Raw genomic sequence first — 21,311 nt, 5'->3', positions numbered from 1 at the left:
AAAAAATTGATTTTATAAATACAAATTAGTCACTCATCAAAAATGAAATGTCCCCCTCACTTTTTTATAGCTAACATAACAAGGCTTACAATATGGTGATATTTCAAAGAAAAATAACTCATATTGGTGATTTCTATTATATGTTACATGAATCAAGCTATTATATTTTAATGGTCAAGATTTGCATCGGTAACATACAAACTAAAAGGCAGTAGAAGGACTCGTTAGAGCACTCACATCGATGAAGCTATAAATTTAGTAATATAGTTTCACAAGAAACTACTTTATCTATTTTACCTTCTCACTTTACAATACATCCAACATTAATAGATCTGATTTCAAAAAAAAAAAAATCAAAAAATCTATATTTTTAGCTATTTGATTAAAATAAAATAAAAATATTCACCAGAAAAACTTTTCAACCAACCACAACCACCTCCACCACCACTCCACCAACAACAACCTTAACCACAAACCAAGGCAAGGAAAAAAAATACAAACCACCACCCAACACAGCCACAACCACCAAAACCACGACAACCACAGCTACCAAACCACCACCACAACCACCATCACCACCACCGTCACCAAACCCACAAAAAAAAAAAAAAAAAACAAACACCAAACCACCAAACCCATAGCCACCAAAACACCACCACAACCACCAAACCCACAAAAAGACCCAAATACAGATTGATAAACACACCCCCAAATGCAAAATCAACCCTGCCATCCACTAATCCCAGTCACTGATCTAGCAACAACCCACACCACCATTAAACCCACCGATCCAAACCACCAAACCACACAAACTTGACCCACACTGGCCCACCACCACAAACCCACACCGGCAACAACAATCTCAATGAACCTAGGTGACACCACAAGAAAGGGCTTGGTTCAGTTGAGAGGGAGATAGGGGCAACGCCGGAGAGAAAGAGAAGTTGAAAAGAATTGAGAGAAGCCGGAGAGAGATCGAATGTAATATATATATATATATATATATATTTATATATATATATTCCTTTGAGCTACCGTGCACAGCCAAAAGTAGCTGTGCACTATAGTTGTGGAGCCAAAATATTTAGCTTTGGCTCCACCAATGTAATTTTTTTTTTTTTTTTGTATTTAGTGGTGCTAAAAATAGCAATATAGTTTTTTAGCACCAGTAATACTAATGCTCTTAGAGAAGTGCTACGTTCATAATATTTTTCAGAATAAATCATCGGTGGTTAGTTGGTATTAGTTCTAATTTAAAACTACCAATAAAATTGCTAGTGTAGTTGGTTCTTAAAAAAATAAATTTCTAACAGAAGTTAAGAATTAGGATATGTTTTTTTGCATTTTTAGCCTCAATTAATACTTTAGTGTATAAGAAATAAATATATAAACATATGTATATACATATGTTAAGACAACCAACACAAATCTTCTCATGTCGTGATTATTATTATTGTTGTTGTTGTAAAAACATAATTGTAATTGATATCGAAAGATAGTGTTTGACTCTAACTTGCTTACAAAGCAAGCGAGGGAAGTCAAATAGAGAAAGTTAAGAGTTAAAATGCATTCTATCCAATCCTTAGTAAATCAAAATCTATTTCTGACTTCCAAAATTAAGGTACACTCCATGCCATAAGATTTCCATGTCAATCTTTGAAGTCATAAATCGATATTTGCCTTTCATTTTCCACATTTCACAAGTTACCTTCTAAATAATAATAGTTGCGATGAGTTTATATTTCCATTAGTCCCTTTTTTTAGTTGAAATGTTGTATGTAGGAGCTTGTTTTGAAAAACTATGGTAGTCACTAATCCAGCAACCCTCACCACCATAAAGCTCCCCACTCTAAATCATCCAACCACACAAACTTGACCCACACTAGCCTACCACCACAAACCCATCCAGCTGACCTACACCACAAACCCATAACCAGCAACAATGATCTCAATGAACCTAGGTGACACCACAAGAAAAGGGTTTGGTTCAATTGAGAGGGAGATAGGGGCAATACTGAAGAAAAAAGAGAAGTTGAAAATAATTGAGAGAAGCCAGAGAGAGAAAGAGAAAAAATATATATAAATAAGAGAGAGATCAAATATAATATAATATATATATATACCTTTGAGCTATCATGCATAGCCAAAAGTAGCTATGCACTGTACTTGTGGAGCCAAAATATTTGGCTTTGGCTCCACCAATGTAATCTTTTTTTCTTTTTTTTTTTTAATATATTTGGTGGTGCTAAAATAGCAATATAGCTTTTTAGCACCACTAATACTAATGCTCTTAGAGAAGTGTTACGTTAATAATATTTTTCAGAATAAATTATCGGTGGTTAGTTGTTATTAGTTCTAATTTGAAACTATCAATAAAATTGCTAGTGTAGTTGGTTCTTAAAAAAATAAATTTCTAACAGAAGTTAAGAATTAGGATATGTTTTTTTGCATTTTTAGCCTCAATTAATACTTTAGTGTATAAGAAATAAATATATAAACATATGTATATACATATGTTAAGACAACCAATATGAATCTTCTCACGTCGTGATTATTATTATTGTTGTTGTTGTAAAAACACAATTGTAATTGATATCGAAAGATAGTGTTTGACTCTAATTTGCTTACAAAGCAAGCGAGGGAAGTCAAATAGAGAAAGTTAAGAGTTAAAATGCATTCTATCCAATCCTTAGTAAATCAAAATCTATTCCTGACTTCCAAAATTAAGGTACACTCCATGCCATAAGATTTCCATGTCAATCTTTGAAGTCATAAATCGATATTTGCCTTTCATTTTCCACATTTCACAAGTTACCTTCTAAATAATAATAGTTGCGATGAGTTTATATTTCCATTAGTCCCTTTTTTTAGTTGAAATGTTGTATGTAGGAGCTTGTTTTGAAAAACTATGGTAGTCACTAATCCAGCAACCCTCACCGCCATAAAGCTCCCCACTCTAAATCATCCAACCACACAAACTTGACCCACACTAGTCTACCACCACAAACCCATCCAGCTGACCTACACCACAAACCCATAACCAGCAACGATGATCTCAATGAACCTAGGTGACACCACAAGAAAGGACTTGGTTCAATTGAGAGGGAGATAGGGGCAGTACAGAAGAAAAAAGAGAAGTTGAAAAGAATTGAAAGAAGCCAGAGAGAGAAAGAGAAAAAATAAAAAATAAATAAGAGAGAGATCAAGTATAATATATATATATATATATATATATATATACACACACCTTTGAGCTATCATGCATAGCCAAAAGTAGCTATGCACTGTACTTGTGGAGCCAAAATATTTGGCTTTGGCTCCACCAATGTAATCTCTTTTTTTTTTTTTTTTTAATGTATTTGGTGGTGCTAAAATAGCAATATAGCTTTTTAGCACCACTAATACTAATGCTCTTAGAGAAGTGCTACGTCCATAACATTTTTTCAGAATAAATCATTGGTGGTTAGTTGTTATTTGTTCTAATTTGAAACTACCAATAAAATTGCTAGAGCAGGTGGTTCAAAAAAATAAATTTCTACCGAAAGTTAAGAATTAGGATATTTTTTAGCTTTTTTAGCCTCAATTAATACTTAAGTGCATAAGAAATAAATATATATGAACATATGTATATGCATATGTTAAGACAACCAATATGAATCTTCTCACGTCGTGATTATTATTGTTGTTGTTGTAAAAACATAATTGTAATTAATATCGAAAGATAGTGTTTGACTCTAACTTGCTTACAAAGCAAGTGAGGGAAATCAAATAGAGAAAGTTAAGAGTTAAAATGCATTCTATCCAATCCCTAGTAAATCAAAATCTATTCCTGACTTCCAAAATTTAGGTACACTCCATGCCATAAGATTTCCATGTCAATCTTTGAAGTCATAAATCGATATTTTCCTTTCATTTTCCACATTTCACAAGTTACCTTCTAAATAATAATAGTTGCGATGAATTTATATTTTCATTAGTCCTTTTTTTAGTCAAAATGTTGTACGTAGGAGCTTACTTTAAAAACCTATGGTTGTCACTGATCCAACAACCCTCACCACCATTAAATTCACCACTCCAATCCACCCAACCACCCATCCTTGACTCACACTAGCCCGCCACCACAAACCCACCCAGCTGACCCACACCACAAACCCACATCGACCTACCACCACAACACCACACTGGCAACGATGATCTCAACGAACCTAGGTGACACCACAAGAAAAGGCTTGGTTCAATTGAGAGGGAGATAGGGGCAGTACCAGAGAAAAAAAGAGAAGTTGAAAAGAATTGAGAGAAGCTGGAGAGAGAAAGAGAGAAAAAAAATAAATAAAAAAGAGAGAGATCGAATTTAATATATATATATATATATATATATTACCTTTGAGCTATCGTGCATAGCCAAAAGTAGCTGTGCATTGTAGTTGTGGAGCCAAAATATTTGGCTTTGGCTCCACCAATGTAATCTTTTTTTTTTATTTGGTGGTGCTAAAATAGCAATATAGCTTTTTAGCACCACCAATGCTAATGCTCTTGGAGAAGTTCTACGTTTATAACATTTTTCAAAATAAATCATTAGTGGTTAGTTGTTATTAGTTCTAATTTGAAACTACCAATAAAATTGCTAGAGTAGGTGGTTCAAAAAAATAAATTCTACCAAAAGTTAAGAATTAGGATATGTTTTTAGCATTTTTAGCCTCAAGTAATACTTAAGTGTATAAGAAATAAATATATAAACATATGTATATACATATGTTAAGACAACCAATATGAATCTTCTCACGTCGTGATTATTATTGTTGTTGTTGTTGTTGTAAAAACATAGTTGTAATTGATATTGAAATATAGTGTTTGACTCTAACTTGCTTACAAAGCAAGCGAGGGAAGTCAAATAGAGAAAGTTAGAGTTAAAATGCATTTTATCCAATCCTTAGTAAATCAAAATCTATTCATGACTTCCAAAATGAAGGTACACTCCATGCCATAAGATTTCCATGTCAATCTTTGAAGTCATAAATCAATATTTGCCTTTCATTTTCCACATTTCACAAGTTACCTTCTAAGTAATAATAGTTGCGATGAGTTTGTATTTCCATTAGTCCCTTTTCTAGTCGAAATGTTGTACATAGAAGCTTACTTGAAAACCTATAGCAATTAGATAGGAAAGTTACAAAAGTATTCTTGTGATTATACGTTCTTCATCGTTCCCAATATACAATCGTTTCTTTTGTTTGGAAGATTTAGAACTTTTTTCCACATGCATTTTTGACTTTATAATTTCCACCTTAGTTGTTGGAATATTGGGCATAGATTAGTTTTTTTTTTTTTTTAAGCGTTCATCTTAGAATATAATTGGAAAATAAATTCTTGCACTTTTCCTTTTATTGATAGTACTCGGGACCAAAATCTTGTAAATATGTAGTTATTGTTTATCAATAAAATTAAATTATGCTACTAAGCTACTAGTCTCTTGGCAACTAGCCTTAACTATTAATGTTTTAATTTCAAAGAAATAAATGTATAAACATACATTTATTCATATGTTAAAAGTAAAAATGTTAATCTTATCCTGTTGTGACCATTATTGCTATAGATACATAGTTTTAGTTAATATAATATGATCATCTTTGACCCTAACCTGCTTACAAAACCAATGAGGGGACTCAAATAGAGAACACTAGAGTTGAAATGTATTCTTTTGCCATAGACATCCAATCTATATTAAATTTAAATTTATCCATGACTTTCACAAATGAAGGACCACTCTATCTTGTCATAAGCTCTCTATATCAATTTTTAGGTCTTAAATCAATGCTTACTTCTCATTTCCTTCATTTCATAGTTATATCTCCAGTGAGCAATAATGATTGTGAATGTTTAGGCCTTGTTTGGTTCTTACTTACTCATTTCTCAGTTTTCATGTCTTAGTTCTCATCACTCAAACTCTATTTTGATATCTCATTTCTTTATCTCTACTTTTTCCATAACTCCAACAGATTTTTGTTTGAGCCTTGTTCTCAAGTGCATATCTCACTAGTTAAACTCAATTTTTGATAAAGTGGTGGAGCCCACACATTGTGCTTGGCCAGAGTCAGAATGGTAACAAGAAACACAATTCCCATATTTGCCTAGCAAAATCACAAACGAAATCAAGAGAGAGAGCAAACGAAATAAAATGAAATCAAACAAGAATCACAATAAACAATGAGAGAAAGAGAGAGAGAGAGAGAGCACAAATGTGACAAACACAAATGAAATCGAGGCATAGCTCACTGCCATGAAATGCATAAACCCACGATTACTGCAACGCACAAAAACCCATCAACCACCGAGGAGTACGCCACCATAAACAACCCACAAACACACCGATCACAACCCATAAACCCAACGCCACCATAAACAACCCATAAACCTACTGAGAAAAGGATCCTTAAAAAAGAAAGAATAAGAAAAAATATTATGTGCTGAGAAAGGCGAAAAGGAAGGAAAAAAAGGAGGAAGAAAGAAAGTAGAGCTCAGTTGCTTGCTTCTTGGTGTTAACTGTTAACGAAGAACTAGGAAAGAAGAGAGAAAAAAGAAAGAAAAGTGGAGATGAAAAAAAAAAGAAAGAAAAGAGGAGAATGACAGTGAGAGAGAAGTAAATTCTGACTTGACAAAGACCAGTGGGTCTCAGTACTTTTTTTTTTTTACAAGTTTGTCATTGAACTCAGTTTTCAATCACTTGAAAACATCTTAAATGTGTTTTCGGTTTTCATATCTATAATTCAATTTTTTAGAGTTTTGAGTGATGAAAACATCACTTAAAAATCTTCCCAAACAAAGGTTCTTCTATGAGTCCCACATATTTTGAGTTAGGGGTGATAAAAACTGAGTTATATAACTCGGTTTTTACCAAGTCCAAACAACCCTTAGTATCCCATTACTCCTTTTTTTTTTTTTTGGAAAGTTGGTGGAAGCCTATATTGTAAGTAGTATCTAGAGATTGAGTAAGGAAGACACAATGCATTTCCCTTATTCATATAATTTATGTCCCTCATATGTCATTATTCTCTTTTGTTTGGAAGTTTTAGAGCTTTCTTCAACAAACGAATTTTGGTCCTATCTTCCTTGCTTTTTAGCATATTGGCAAGTGTCTTGGTCACTTCAATTATCAAATTGTGTTATTCACTTTATAATCGCAATCATAAATCTACAGAGAAACCTCTTATGTCTATACATTGATTATCAATGGTTAGTTTAGACTTTGTACTTCCTTAGATATTACAAGGTTGCTAGATTTTAATAAGTTATTGAAGAAGTTAACAAAATATCCTACAATCTCTTTTGTCGTTAAAACCTAACTACCATCATCTTTTTTTTTTCTTTTTTCAAAAAGTCGATTGCATTTCTCTTACTGTAAATGAGCAAAGCCAAATTGAATATTTTAAAGTTCAGGGTTGTTCATTTAAAATTTTGAAATATTGTGCTTGAGCTTGTTCACAAACCCATTTATTATTACGGTATAGACACACCAATTTGCATTGTCATTACCAAATATTTATATCCCATTAAACTCCCCCCCCCCCCCGGTAATTATCTTTCTAATTTAATTCTAATTATATTGTGCTAGTAAGTCGTGTAATTATCCATGAATGGGAGTCTTATCGCTTTTGAGGAGAAATTATAAGGTCCTCAAAGTGGACAAGTGATGTGGTCCACCATTCCAATAAAAGACTCCCTTTTGTTTAAAATTGTGAAGTTTTAAATAAAATCTGAATACTGATTCAGCAATTTCAAATAGGTGAGAGTTTTTTACTGAAATGGTGGACAAATAACGTGGTCCACCATAAGGACCATATAATTTCTCACTTTTGAGAGGGTAAATACTAAATAGAAATCCATATAAGTGTACAAACGTAAATGTAAAATATTTATATGTCATTAACCCTCCTCCCAATTATCTTTCTAATTTATTGCTAATAATATTGTGTTAGTAACTCGTGTAATTCTCTTTGAATGGGAGTCTTACCACTCTTGACTCTTGAGAGTGTAAATAGAAATCCATATAAGTGTACTGTACATACTCAAATGTAAAAAAGATAGAAAAGAAACGTGTAAAAACCAAACGATAAAACCAAATGTGCTCAACAAGACCAAATATGTTGCTTGAAATAACCGGACTCCCATTGGCTCATTTTTATTTAGAGATAAAGATAATTACAAACTTTTCCTTTTGATCAATTGTGGAAGATTTCTTCGACCATTCATTTTAGAACTATCTCCAAGCTGAAACCAAACTTGATGATGCAAAAAATCAGCAGTTAACTTACTTATCAGTGCGGATAAATGATGAGATTGGATTTATCTCTGATAAATTCCTGCAATAAGACTTAAGCTAAGAAAATATACGCCAATATGGTGTTTTCCAAAAACCCTTTGATGATTAACTCAGAAAAAGATTAACGTAAAGTGTATTGAGAGAGAATTCGACTTGGGAGAAGTTTTTGGAATCAGATTGTGTGTACCTTCTCTCTTCCCTTTCCTTTCACTTTATAGTCATCTTTGTCTTAATGGCCAACGGATCTTTGCATTTATTGTCAACGGCTAATGCGTTACAAACTGGTATTTTGATTTTCATGACTTCATTGTTACGGTTGTTCTATCCGTTTCCCTTTGACATAAATATTCGCCATAATGCATAACGCATATTTGCTTCGTCTGTGACATATGATGTTTCTGATTTATTTTCTGGACTCTTCAAAACTCATAAAGCAACTAATCATCAGAATCAATAGGTTGCAAGGCTGGTGGTAGTATTAGAGTTACAAAATACAACTGGAGGTTCTAACTTCTGATCATCACTAAATTACTCATAACGTGAGTCCTGCGTTCTATGGAGTAAAGACTTGTCTTGTGTAGTAGACTATAAGGATTGATATTCCTTATTATTAATTTTTTAATGAAATATAAGGATATTCCTTATTATCTTTGATAAAATACTCATTTAATAAACCTATTTGTTCCTTAACTTATTTCCTCGTTTATGTAAGAAAGGAGATATCATTTGATCCGTCATTAGCCAATAGGAAAAGGAACAAGAATGAATGCTCTCTTTTTTAAGAACAACTGAGTGTTGGTTCAAGTGAAAAAAAAAAAAAAACGATATAAAATTATATAAACATTAATAATAGAATTTGTTAAGAAAAATTTAACCACGTTGGCATTATGCAATGCTGCAGTGCATGTCAATGATGTCATGCCATCCTAGCTATTTTATCCATTATTCAGCAAAAAAAAAAAAGGGTGTATTTTATCCATTTGTCGTGAGATAACTCGTTGCATGTAATTCATGTGATTATATTTTTATTTTATTAAGTCACGCAAAAATGTCATTCAATCTAATTCTCTTTTTCAAGTTATTTTATCTATTTGTTGTGAGTGAACTTGCTGCATGCAATTCATGTTATTATACAATTACTTTCCAGTGTCACATAAAAATGTTATCCCATTTTATTCTCCTTCTTCAAATATTTTGTCCGTCTGTCGTGAGGGAACTGCTAAATTTATCAATAGAAGGAGATACCTCCGTAATGAGCTAAGCCTAGCTGATGAAGACTTCTATTTCAACTTGAAATAGGAGAAACGTGGAAAGTCAACACTAGATATGTTCATAGGAGTGTGAGGCGGCAGAATTCTATGCGTAAAAGGTATGTGTTTGATGTAAAAAATAGGGTGCCGCACAGTGAAAAGAAAAAAAAAAAGAAAGAGGGTGCCGCATGGTGAAAAAAGAAAAGAGAAAGGATTGCCATTTTTGAGAAAGAAAATTTGTGTGTGAGAGCAAAGAAAAATAAGAGATTTTTTTTTTTTTTTTAACAGTGAGACATACACAAAATTTTTTTGTAATTGATCAAAAGATTATTATAATTGATTTGATAATAGTAAAATCGGAGTTTGTCCTGTGGTTTTTCTCTTCAAAGAGAAAGAATTTTCCACATAAATTTTGTGTTCTTATGTGTGATTATTATTTTGGATTGCTAATATTATTGATAATATTATTTGGGTCCCAACAAGTGGTATCAAAGCTAAGATTAAAGTGGAAGCGATGGGCGGAGAAGATGGCAAGGGTTTAGGAATTGAGAAATTTGATCAAACAGACTTTGCGTATTGAAGGATGCAGATTGAAGATTATCTTTATGAGAATAAATTGCTTTTGCCTCTTTTGGGGACGAAACTTGAAACTATGAAGGATGAAGCTTCTTAATAGACAGGTATTGAGAGTTATTCGAATAACTCTGCCAAGATCAGTTATGCATAATGTTGTGAAAGAAAAAACCACAGTGGATTCGATAAAGGCTTTGTCTAGCATGTATGAAAAGCCGTCGGCTAACAAGAAGGTGTATTTGATAAAGAAGTTATTTAATCTGAATTTTTTGAGAATGAAAGGTATTGACGTTGATGAGGTGTTCTTAGTGTTGATAAAGATAATGAAGAAGGTCAAGCTTGGAGTTTGCTTGATTGACATGGAATTGAATTGAAAAGATAGATTGAAAATCTCCTCCTATTGGCGGGCTAGAGGGGGAGATTGTTGGGTGCAAACTAGCACCAAAGTCCAGCCCACATGAAAGCTCCCTAATGAGCTAAGCCTAGCTGATGAAGACTTCTATTTCAACTTAGGAGAAATGTGGAAAGTCAACACTAGATATGTTCCTAGGAGTGTGAGGGGGCAGAATTCTATGTATAAAAGGTATGTGTTTGCTGAAAAAAATAGGGTGCCGCAAAGAGAAAAGAAAAAGAAAAAAGAAATAGGGTGCTGCATAGTGAAAAAAGAAAAAAGAAAGGATTGCCATCTTTGAGAAAGAAAATTTGTGTGTGAGAGCAAAGAAAAATAAGAGAGATTTTTTTTCTTTAGTTGTGAGACATAAACAAAAAATTATTATAATTGATTTGATAATAGTGATATTATTCAGAATTTGTCCCGTGGTTTTTCCCTTCAAAGAGAAGGGGTTTTCCACGTAAATTTTGTGTTCTTGTGTGTGATTGTTATTTTGGATTGCTAATATTGTTGATAATATTATTTGGGTTCCAAAAAATTACACAAAGATGTCTACTACTTACAAACCATTCCTAGTGTTTCTCCTTGTGGCAGTGGCTCTCAATCTCCCCACTCCTTCTCTAGCTCTCACCTTTCTAGCATCATGCATATAGAATATCGAAGGAAACTCAAACTCATACAAGTTAGTTGTTGAGGAGAAAATAAACCCGCACCGACGGGTACTTGCCTCACCCGCCCTGCATAATAAATGAGGCGGGATAGGGGTTAATATTTTTTCCCCCACCTGCTTTGTTTATATTTAAATAATTAAAAAATATTTTTATAGGTTTTTTTTATAAGACATACATATGTATTTTTAAGCCTTCTAACTTTAAATTTATGCTTTTTTTATTTATATATTGTATTATTGACTATATACTTTTATGTTTTAATAATTACGTTGTTTATATATTTTTTAATTGTTATATTGCTTTGTTTGATTTGTTTTTGTATTTTTTATTGCTTGAATTTTTGTATTGTAATGCTTTGAGAATATTTTCTAATGTTAGTACTTTTTTTAAAATGTTTTATGAGTTTAGTTTAATGCATTCAAAATAAAATTTTAATAAATTTTATATATAACAGATTTGGTTGTGGCAGGGTGCCCACGGGCACCCGCTAGAACTAGGTAGGAAAAAAAAATAGCCCCAAAGTGAAAGTGGGCGGGGCAAGAATAGGAAACTTGCCCCATACACACTTCGTTGCCATTCCTACTACTAGTCATTTAGGATAGACTTTAGTCAGGGAAAAATGGGCATTTGCCTATAACTTACAAACTATGTAGTAAAATGTTCACATTTTGAAACTATTTAGCAAAATGCCCATATTTTTGAAATTCAATTTTAACAAAATTGAGTTACAGGTGTAACTCAACATTAACAATGTTGAGTTCTATGCATATTTTGCCACTTATATTTCTTTGAAAATTTAAATGGAACTCAACATTTACAAACATACATAAGACTTGATTTTGAGGATATCAAGTTTTACACAGAATTAATCACTAATTCAATCACTAAATTCAAAAAATTCAAAAATTAAAAAAAAAAAATCAAATCCCACGTTTCCACTACCAAGAAATTACACCTTTTTTTTTTTGTGTGTTCTTTAATAAGAAATTAGGAAATGAAGTTAGATTTTATCAACCAAAAACAAAAAGAAGAAAAAAAGAAGAAGTTAAACAACCACGTTTTCTCTTCGTTTTTTTTTTCCTTTCTTTTTTAAAAAACACCCTCATGTTTTAACTACATCCCATACGGTGTTTATTTTAAAAAAATTTATAAACGGTTACAAATTCAAACTGTTAATAACTATGTCTAACATATCTTCTTCCTAAATATTAGCACACACTATTCTTATTGAGAAATGATATGTCCACAAAATTTTCATAATATTTTTACAACAAATCTTAAGTGATAGGTTATTACTGATTGTTATTGTTGGGGCAAAAAAATAATCTTAGTGTTAGATTCAAATTTGAACCAATAACAACTAACCACCTACGATTTGTTGTGAAAATGTTGTAAAAATGTTGAATCAGCACACATCACAAAAAAAAAAAATTTCTCCACACTCTTTCATCAAACTTAAATTCAATACAGGAGTATAGATAAATTCTTAATACAAAACTTCTTTATATTAAAAAGAGAAAATCACGGCCTAGGCAAAATTTTCATAAACCACTATTAGGAGTCATGGTGAAACTGGTTTGATGGAAGGTCTAGCGTTTGCAACTTGTTGCAAAGTGGATTATTAGATTGATTTTTTTTTTTTTTGAGAAACACACACACACATATAGGAGAAGGGAGATGCATGGGATAAGGGAATTGGGATGGGATAAGGGAATATACTCACATGCCAACACCAAAATTGCATGCGGCAGTTAGTGTCGCGGAGCAAGTGATAAACCCCTTCTCAATATCACATCTTACCAATGTGGGATGACTCGACAACACTGAGTATTTTTTTTTATTTGAGAAACACACACACACATATAGGGGAAGAGAGATGAGATAAGGAATTACACTCACACGCCAATACCAAAACTGCTATAGTGTTTGCATTGATTTAAATAGGATTTATTTTTTAATACTAATATTTGTTTGGGTTCTAATTTTTGTGTAAAAAACTAATTTATTTTTACCATTGTTCATTGGCGCATTCCACCGCTTGGGTTGGTGTTTAATAACATAATAATAAATATTTTAATTGACACAACATGCATTGTTGGTACACTTGAAACTTAAGTGAACATGACTAATAAAATAATAATAAACATTTTTAAAAATGTCACATTATCATTTAAACTGAAATTTAAAAAATCCAAAATAAATTAATTTCCCAGTTTTAAAAATAGAAACAAAATACCAACTTTTCTTGCGTTTTCTTGGCCATCAAACACCAAAACATAAGTCAAATTTATCAATCTCCAACTCAAAAATCAACCCAAAAACTAACACACAAACAAGCAAATTTGGGTTCAAACTACACATGGAGATAATAGTTTAAGCTAAAGTACTGTTAAAATTATGATTAAATGAATAATAGTATAAGTTTTTAGGATAATTAGTAATTATTATGGTATAATAGTGGAAGGTTTTGAATTTTATCCTTATCTCTCTACTCTACCTCTTGTCTAATATGTTAAAAATTACGTGTTAGCCTCCACCTATTAAGTGAGAACTAAAACTCACACATGAAAGAAAGTGTTAAATTATAGTTAAATAATTAAATTTATTATTTCCGATCATGAAGCATAAATATTCATAAACTCACCGAATAAAAGATAACATCAATTGAAGCAGCTCTATATTATTTATTTCTAAGAGTCACATTACATGCACGTACACATATAATTAAATCTTAGGGTCACTTAATTAGAATAAATGGTATATATATGGGTTTAATCATGGTTGTAAGGACTTCGTGGATATCCAGGCTTCTCTTTTCCATCATCGGCAGGAGGCGCTGGCTCTTCGTCCGGAGGTGGCGATGGATTCTGGTCAGGAGGACTTTGTGGCAGTGGCATGATACCCCAAACCCAACATTCAGGGTGCTGCATTTTCTCCTCAGCAGTTTTCTCTAGGCATGAATCTGGTAGACTGCGAGCTAGAGAAGGAGTGGTGAGAGCTAGTACTGCTCCAAGGAGAAACACTAGCATAGCTTGTTGTAAATACTAGTAGACATCTTTGTGCAGTGGTGGTGAGAGTAGCTAGAGTGGAAATTGAGGGCATTTTATGGTACTGGTGGAGGCCTTTAAGAAAGAGATTTGAGAGGCAGGGTTGCTTTTTTGCGTTACACATTGTAAAGAAACTAATAATCAGTATCTATTACAGCATGATTGCCAAACGTCCATTGTGTTGTTGCATGAGACGGACGTGGTAAATTTGTTGCCTGTCCCTATGCAGCATTGCATGGCGCCAACGTGGTAAATTTCTTAACAATTTGAACTGTCTTAATTGCACGACTTAATTACTCTTCTTTTTTTCTTTTTTAACCTTCTTTTCTTAGGATTCAGATTCTCTAGAGTTCCTAGGGTACTCTACCAAGTAGAGTTCATTAAATCCTAACCATTCTTTAATGATTTAATGGTCTAGATTTTGCCATGTCAGCATTTCATTAACAATCATCTTAATTGTTTTGTTTACAACATTATTTTATTATTTCAAGAATATTATTAATGAAATGCTGACATGGCAGAATCTAAACCATTAAATCATTAAAGTGTGGTTAGGATTTAATGAACTCTACTTGTAGAGTACCCTAAGAACTCTAGAGGATCTGAATCCCTTTTCTTAGCCTCGATCATATTCTGTTTTATTTATAAAAGATTAGAAAACCCTTATATTCAGTTTATCAGTGGCCGCTTTAGAAAATTATTTTAGGAGGGTCAATTTTAACAATTTATTGGTCTTTGTAATTTTTCTAATTATTAAAAATTTTTAATATAGCATTATTAACTATTAAAAAGATTTTTTTTGGGGGGGGGGGACTAAACTCAACAATTCAATCAATATAATATGTCTTCACTCCTTACTATATCATACCCTATTGTCATTTGCCTTGTATCAAAAAAAAAAAAATTGTTTACCTTTCTCAAAATATAAATATTACTGCTTATATCTTTATTATTAAGCTATTATTTTCAAATTAAATTAATGAACTTAAAGTAGTTTTTTAAATAAAATTCATAATAATATAAAATGATTAAATTGGTTATTCAAAAAAAAAAAATCAACTGTAAATAAAAAAACATGTAGGGATATTTGTAGGTTATGAAACTTCAAGGAAGCTTCCTTTAAAACTTAAACTCACCTTCTTATTAGGAAAAAAAATCCTTAAACCCCACTCCCACCACCTACTCATGATCATGGAATATCACATTTATTACTACTATTTTTTATTTCCAAATCTCATAAGCTATCTCGCTTTTCAGTTTCCCTTCTCAAGGTTTTAGGTGTAAATGATGAAGAATAAAATTTCAGACTTTAGCTTTCTTTGCCCGCTTGTGAATTTCTGTTATCTTCTACTTCCTCTTTTTGTTTTTCTCCTCTTATTGTGTAGCCATGCATCTTTTAATTTATTGTTGGATCTTCCCATGCATCTTTTTTATCAGTTTTTAGTGTTAGGGTGGTCGAATTTTTATTTTAGGGGTTCAAAAGATTTTAAAAAAAATATATTATATTTAATTTTTTTTTCATTTTCTTCAGGTCAGGGGGTTCATTTGAACCCCTGCCCTTAACGTGGCGCCGCCATTATAGTTAATATCATGGAACTCATTGTTTTGTATAAATATGATTTTTTTTTTTAGAATTGAAAGTTGAGAAATTAATAATAAGTTTGATAATTTTGATTAGTTATTGATAGAAATTTATCATGATTGTGTTTGTATATGGAATTATATATTCTTCTAAGATCAATCTTCTAAAACATATATATATATATATATATATATATATATATATATATGAGAATAATGGCATGTAAAATGGTAAGGCTTCATAATTTTGTGTCACAATATTATGAAGTCAACAAAAATCTAAACATCTTCAATTTTATATATATTATAGATTATATATGTGCATTAATTATGGTTAATCTTTTTTTTTTCACGATTGTTTTTTTTTTTAATTCATTAGTTACAACGGAGGAGGGAGGAGAAAGGAGATTTAAATTTTGAATGTCTCTGTTACAAATAATATGTCAACTAGTATCTTTCACCATTATTAACTAATACTATAAATTTATTGCTATGTTTTATATTAACAATCACTATGGGAAAATTGATATCTTTGGATGACTGAACAATTGAATAAAGCACTACAAATCAATGAAAAATGTATTTTCAACAAAAGATTTGTAACTATCATAATCATTTTAAATGAGCAATTTCAAATTTAGTTTGTTAGAAGAAAAAAATAAGGCACTAAAAATCAATGAAAAATGTATTTTTAACAAGGACAAGGATTTCCCTGCACACAATCCTACAGCAACTCCTACAAACAGGAATAAGTTGCACCCACAGCAAACACATACGGCCAATAACCTTTCTCATCCACCTCCTCCACGGCGGCTCCACCTTTGTTTTTCTCAGGAACCCAAACCGGCCAGAGAATCACGGCCACAAGCAGAGGCCGCCAATCTCACCTGACCATGTCTCTGTTCCTCCTCTTCACCCCCTTCCCTCTTTGTCGATTCCGCCTCATTCCCTCTCTCACGTAACCGATGGCACAGAGAGAGAAGGCTATTAGGGGTGGAATCAGTGAAGTTAGAGAGAGGGGATGAGGCAAAATCGGCGGAGAGGGAAGGGAGTGAAGAGGAGGAACGGCGTGTGCAGTGGGTGGTCGGATTCTCTTGCCAGTCTGGGGAAGGGGGATGAGAGAGAAAGAGAGAGGAGAGAAAAGGATGGTGCCGTCTGGTTTAGATTGAAAGAGAGAGAAGCTGTTAACGTTAAGGTTCACGGATTTCTCTTAAAATGGGTCATGTATGCATGTGTCTTTTTATTTTCTTGACTTCTGTCCCTGTTTGTAGGAATTGTTACAGGTTTATGTGCAGGAAATCCCTGTCCTTTTAACGAAAGATTTGTAACTATCACAGTCATTCTAAATAACCAATTTCAAATTTGGTTGGTTATAAACAATAATTAATAAGATAATTATATCATGATTATAATAATTAATAGATAAATAATTATATAGGATAAACCAGGTGCGATTCCTTTCCCTGTTCATGTCCTCGTAATCCAAGACCATGGCTTGAAATGTTTGGGGAGTTTTATTACGTGAAATCCAACAGTGGTTGACATAATTAATTTGCCATAATTTTTTTATTTGCATATCATTATTTGAAAATCGATTTTGCATCTCTATATTCACTCTTAACTTTATAACATAATTTTTAAGCTTCTCCTTAACAATTTTAGATACCACTATCACCACAGATTAATGAGTTGTCTCTTGTCATGTTTGGATCAGACTTCTTTTCAAAAGAAAAAAAAGGTTTGGATCAGACAAGATGGAGATAATAGTTTAATTAAGCCGAATTAAGCAGAAATATTCATTGACGCACAAGGAAAAGATAAAATCAATTGAAGACGCTCTCTCTTGCTTTTTATTTTTAGCGGACACATTCCATGCACAAACATAGTTCAAAACAACTGACATGCCAAATGATAAATGCCAACTGATATTCCATACAATAATATGACAAATGCTTCTTCAATTCAAAGACAACTCATATAGTTCAAGAAACTAGATAAACGAATTTTTAAATCATTTCTATCAATCAAAAGAGTTCAATAAAACATTAAATAAATAACCTTAACTAAGAGGATTCCCAAATAGGCATAAACTGGCATATACATATTAAACCTAGCTTAACAAGGCGTTGTGGATCCTAAACCCATTGTATGTATGTAACTAATTAGTTTCAGTTGAATCTAGATTTTTTGTCATCCTATCTAAGATGACAGAGGTGATATCCTCTGCCAACTCTCAATTTATCTAGGTTATTGGCATTACTTCCTCAGGATCTCCTCCTTTCATATACCCCTCCTTAGAGTCTCCACCTTCCTCATACTAGTATTCGATGTCTCGTCCTTCCTCACCCTTGTGACCTTGTCCACCTTGGCATGATTAGGCTACGGCAGCTCAAGTGAGGGCCTGCAAATGCAAGAAACCATTCAAATTCCATTGGTGATTTTCCATACACGCCAAACACTTGAATTTTTTTTTTTTTTTTTAACATTTTCAAGAATGCAACCACAAACTATGAAACAAGCTTTTCCATTATGGAAAAACAAACAGAGTACATAAAAAATAACTAAGAAAACAATATTTTGAAATAGATTATTATAGATTCTAATAGAATTGATGAACAGGAAGGAGAACAAGAAGTCAAATAATAAAACTCTCCGAACAACAACACAAGCCAAAGATCATGTGGAAGATTACTAGTGCCCCATAAAAGGTAAGAAAATGAAGAAGATAGTGATGCTTAAGCCCATGGTTCCAGGATGCCAATACAAGTAATAATAGTCACCCATCTCTTATAAGATTTTATAGTGTAAAATCATGCAAACATACTTGTTCAAATGACCCACGAAAGATCAGATCAGAGGGAGGACATATAGAAGCAAGATTATCATGATGGTTCTCTATTGTAGAGATGAATCCCTCATTAAAATTACGGAATTCAGTTAATGAACTTGGTTCACGCAACGAATATCTCATCCTTGATGCTCTAAATGAAAATAACAAAGAAAATTGTGTCTCAATAAATGGATAATGAACTGACCAGTCCAACAAAATGACTAAAGGAGGTGCACAAACATAGTACAAAAGCAAAAAGTACAAAATTATAACATCTAAAACACTCACATTTCAAGGTTTTAGCCCAACACATATTTTGTAGCTAATGAGACAATTTGAAGTGAGAAATTTTATGAAAAGATATTAGTTTTTTCCAATATCTCAATAGTCCTTCTCATTGAACACTTCTTTGCAAAACCATCAATTTTATTTTATTTTTTAAATAACTTTAGCCTCAATGAAACTGGTTTCTTTGTTCTGATACCACTATGATAATGCCAAAATCATGAAATATTAACCATATTATTATCATGTTAAATGCATTTCATGTAAAATATGACCACAATTCAATGAAGATTTTTCATATATGTAGAGTCTTTAAATATTTGTAAATTCTAAATGTTGTCGTTTCTATTGAATATCTCAATGCAATTTCAAACATATTCTTTTCAAACCTTTCTCACATTCATGGTCTGCAAAAATATGGTCTAGTCTAGGGTCGACTCAATATATTTTGGGGTCAGATGCAAATGCAAAATGTATTATTTCTTAATATTTTATAAGAAATGCATGAATTAAAAAAAATACACTATATTTATATAATTTGAGACATTAATTGGACTATTTTCATATATTTATAAAATGTATGTAAAAATTTTAATCCTAAAAACATTGAAACAATCAAAATCATAATAAATATCATACTTTAGATGGTCATTGTTCCTTTTATTGGCAAAGTTGGATTTCAATTATTGAACAATGGATTTCAGTAATGAATTTATCTCGAAAACTATTAATTCTAATTTTAATTTTGATAGAGATTAAATGGAATGGTAAAATTTTTTACATTCTTAGACTACAGAAAACATAGTAAAATGTATTAATAAAATATTGAGCATTCTAAAAGAGTATAATATTTGAAAAATGATTTTTATTTTTAAAGTTTTTGGGCCTTATTTAAAAATATTACTAGTAAGACTATATGATAAAGATATAATATTTATATTTTAAGGGGACTTTTTTCATTAGGGGCCTTAGGGCACTATCTAAATGGCCAAATGGTTGAGCCACCCTTGTGGTTTTGTTTGACAATTCAATAGTATAATAAATATCATTGTTTCTTAATGATTTAATTTTTGTAGGGTCCCACCGACTGATACTCAACCACCAGATCAGTCGCAACCTCTCCAGATTGTGAGCCACCTTTAAAGAAAAGATCATAATGTGTTTGTTTGACAGTTTAGTAGTGATGAGGATGATTTTACAATTAGCTCTTAACGCTTCAAAAGGGCAACGGGGATAATGATCTCGTCAGTACTACTCATTAAACCACCTTCCTTTGACGTCCGCGGCTTTGCCTCATAGCTGACGACATTAAGCTAAAGGGAGCAATCTAACGAGATTAAGGCAGAAAGCTGACGAGATCAAGCTGAAGGTTGTGAGCTGATGACCCCTTCGGGAACAGCGACGTAAGCTGACGGAGGAAAAAGCTGAAAGGGATAAGCAAACCTTCGTCCTTAGCCTTGCTTGTCTTCCACGCATACGTGTATAAAGAAAGTTCTTGCGTTGCACGTTTGACCCTAATTAAAGAGACTCCTATAAGGAAAAGAGCTCTAAGGGATACACAAAATCCACGAGTTACTCTCCTAGAAGGAAAGTAACTCTTGGCCAAGGCGCAAATTTCAGCCCTACACTACTATAAATACTCCAAAGCCCTCATGAACATAGGTACGCATAATTCACCTCAACTCTAGCACTTTAGAGTTGTGAATGAGAGATTTCCTCTAACTTGACCGTCGGAGGGTATTCGGCCGGTACCACACCGGTACTCTTCTTAAGGTCTTCAGCTTTCGTGCTGTGCAAGTTCTTCATCGGGAGCACGTGAGGACCGTGTGACTTACTGACGATTTTTGGCATCATCAGTTAGCGCCGTCTGTGGGAAATTTAGCGACTTATAAAGCCGTGCTATCGCTTCCCGGACAAAGAGTTGCATGGTACTCACTTGCTCGATGGCGACCACTAACAATGTTCAGGGAGACGAACCACACACGACGGCACTTGAGTGGCAAGTCCAAACTCTGGCCACCTCTGTGGAAAACCTCACCAAATAGAACCAAGACTTGGAAGAACAATTGCATCAGAGGAACGCGGGCGCTAACACCCAGGAAGAAGATCAAGAAGGAACCAACGCGGAAAGAAGGAACCAGGAGGGGCCGGAAGGCAGCAACGCCCCTAGCAGGCCGGAGCGGCAAGACACGAACCGACCGTTTGTCACCGATACTGTCCTACCTCACATAGTCGCTGAGATGCAGATGATGAAGGAACAAATGGACTGCATTATGAACGCCCTCAAGGGACGGGTATCCAACGATCTTGATGATCTGGTCTAGCGAACCGACTCGCCCTTCACAGCGTCCATTAGTTCCTTCCCC

The sequence above is a fragment of the Castanea sativa genome, chromosome 1, assembly GCF_040712315.1.
Source record: "Castanea sativa cultivar Marrone di Chiusa Pesio chromosome 1, ASM4071231v1".
In the NCBI taxonomy this organism is placed as follows: Eukaryota; Viridiplantae; Streptophyta; class Magnoliopsida; order Fagales; family Fagaceae; genus Castanea; species Castanea sativa.
The sequence above is the reverse complement of the archived record's forward strand: the minus strand, read 5'-3'. Positions refer to the sequence as shown.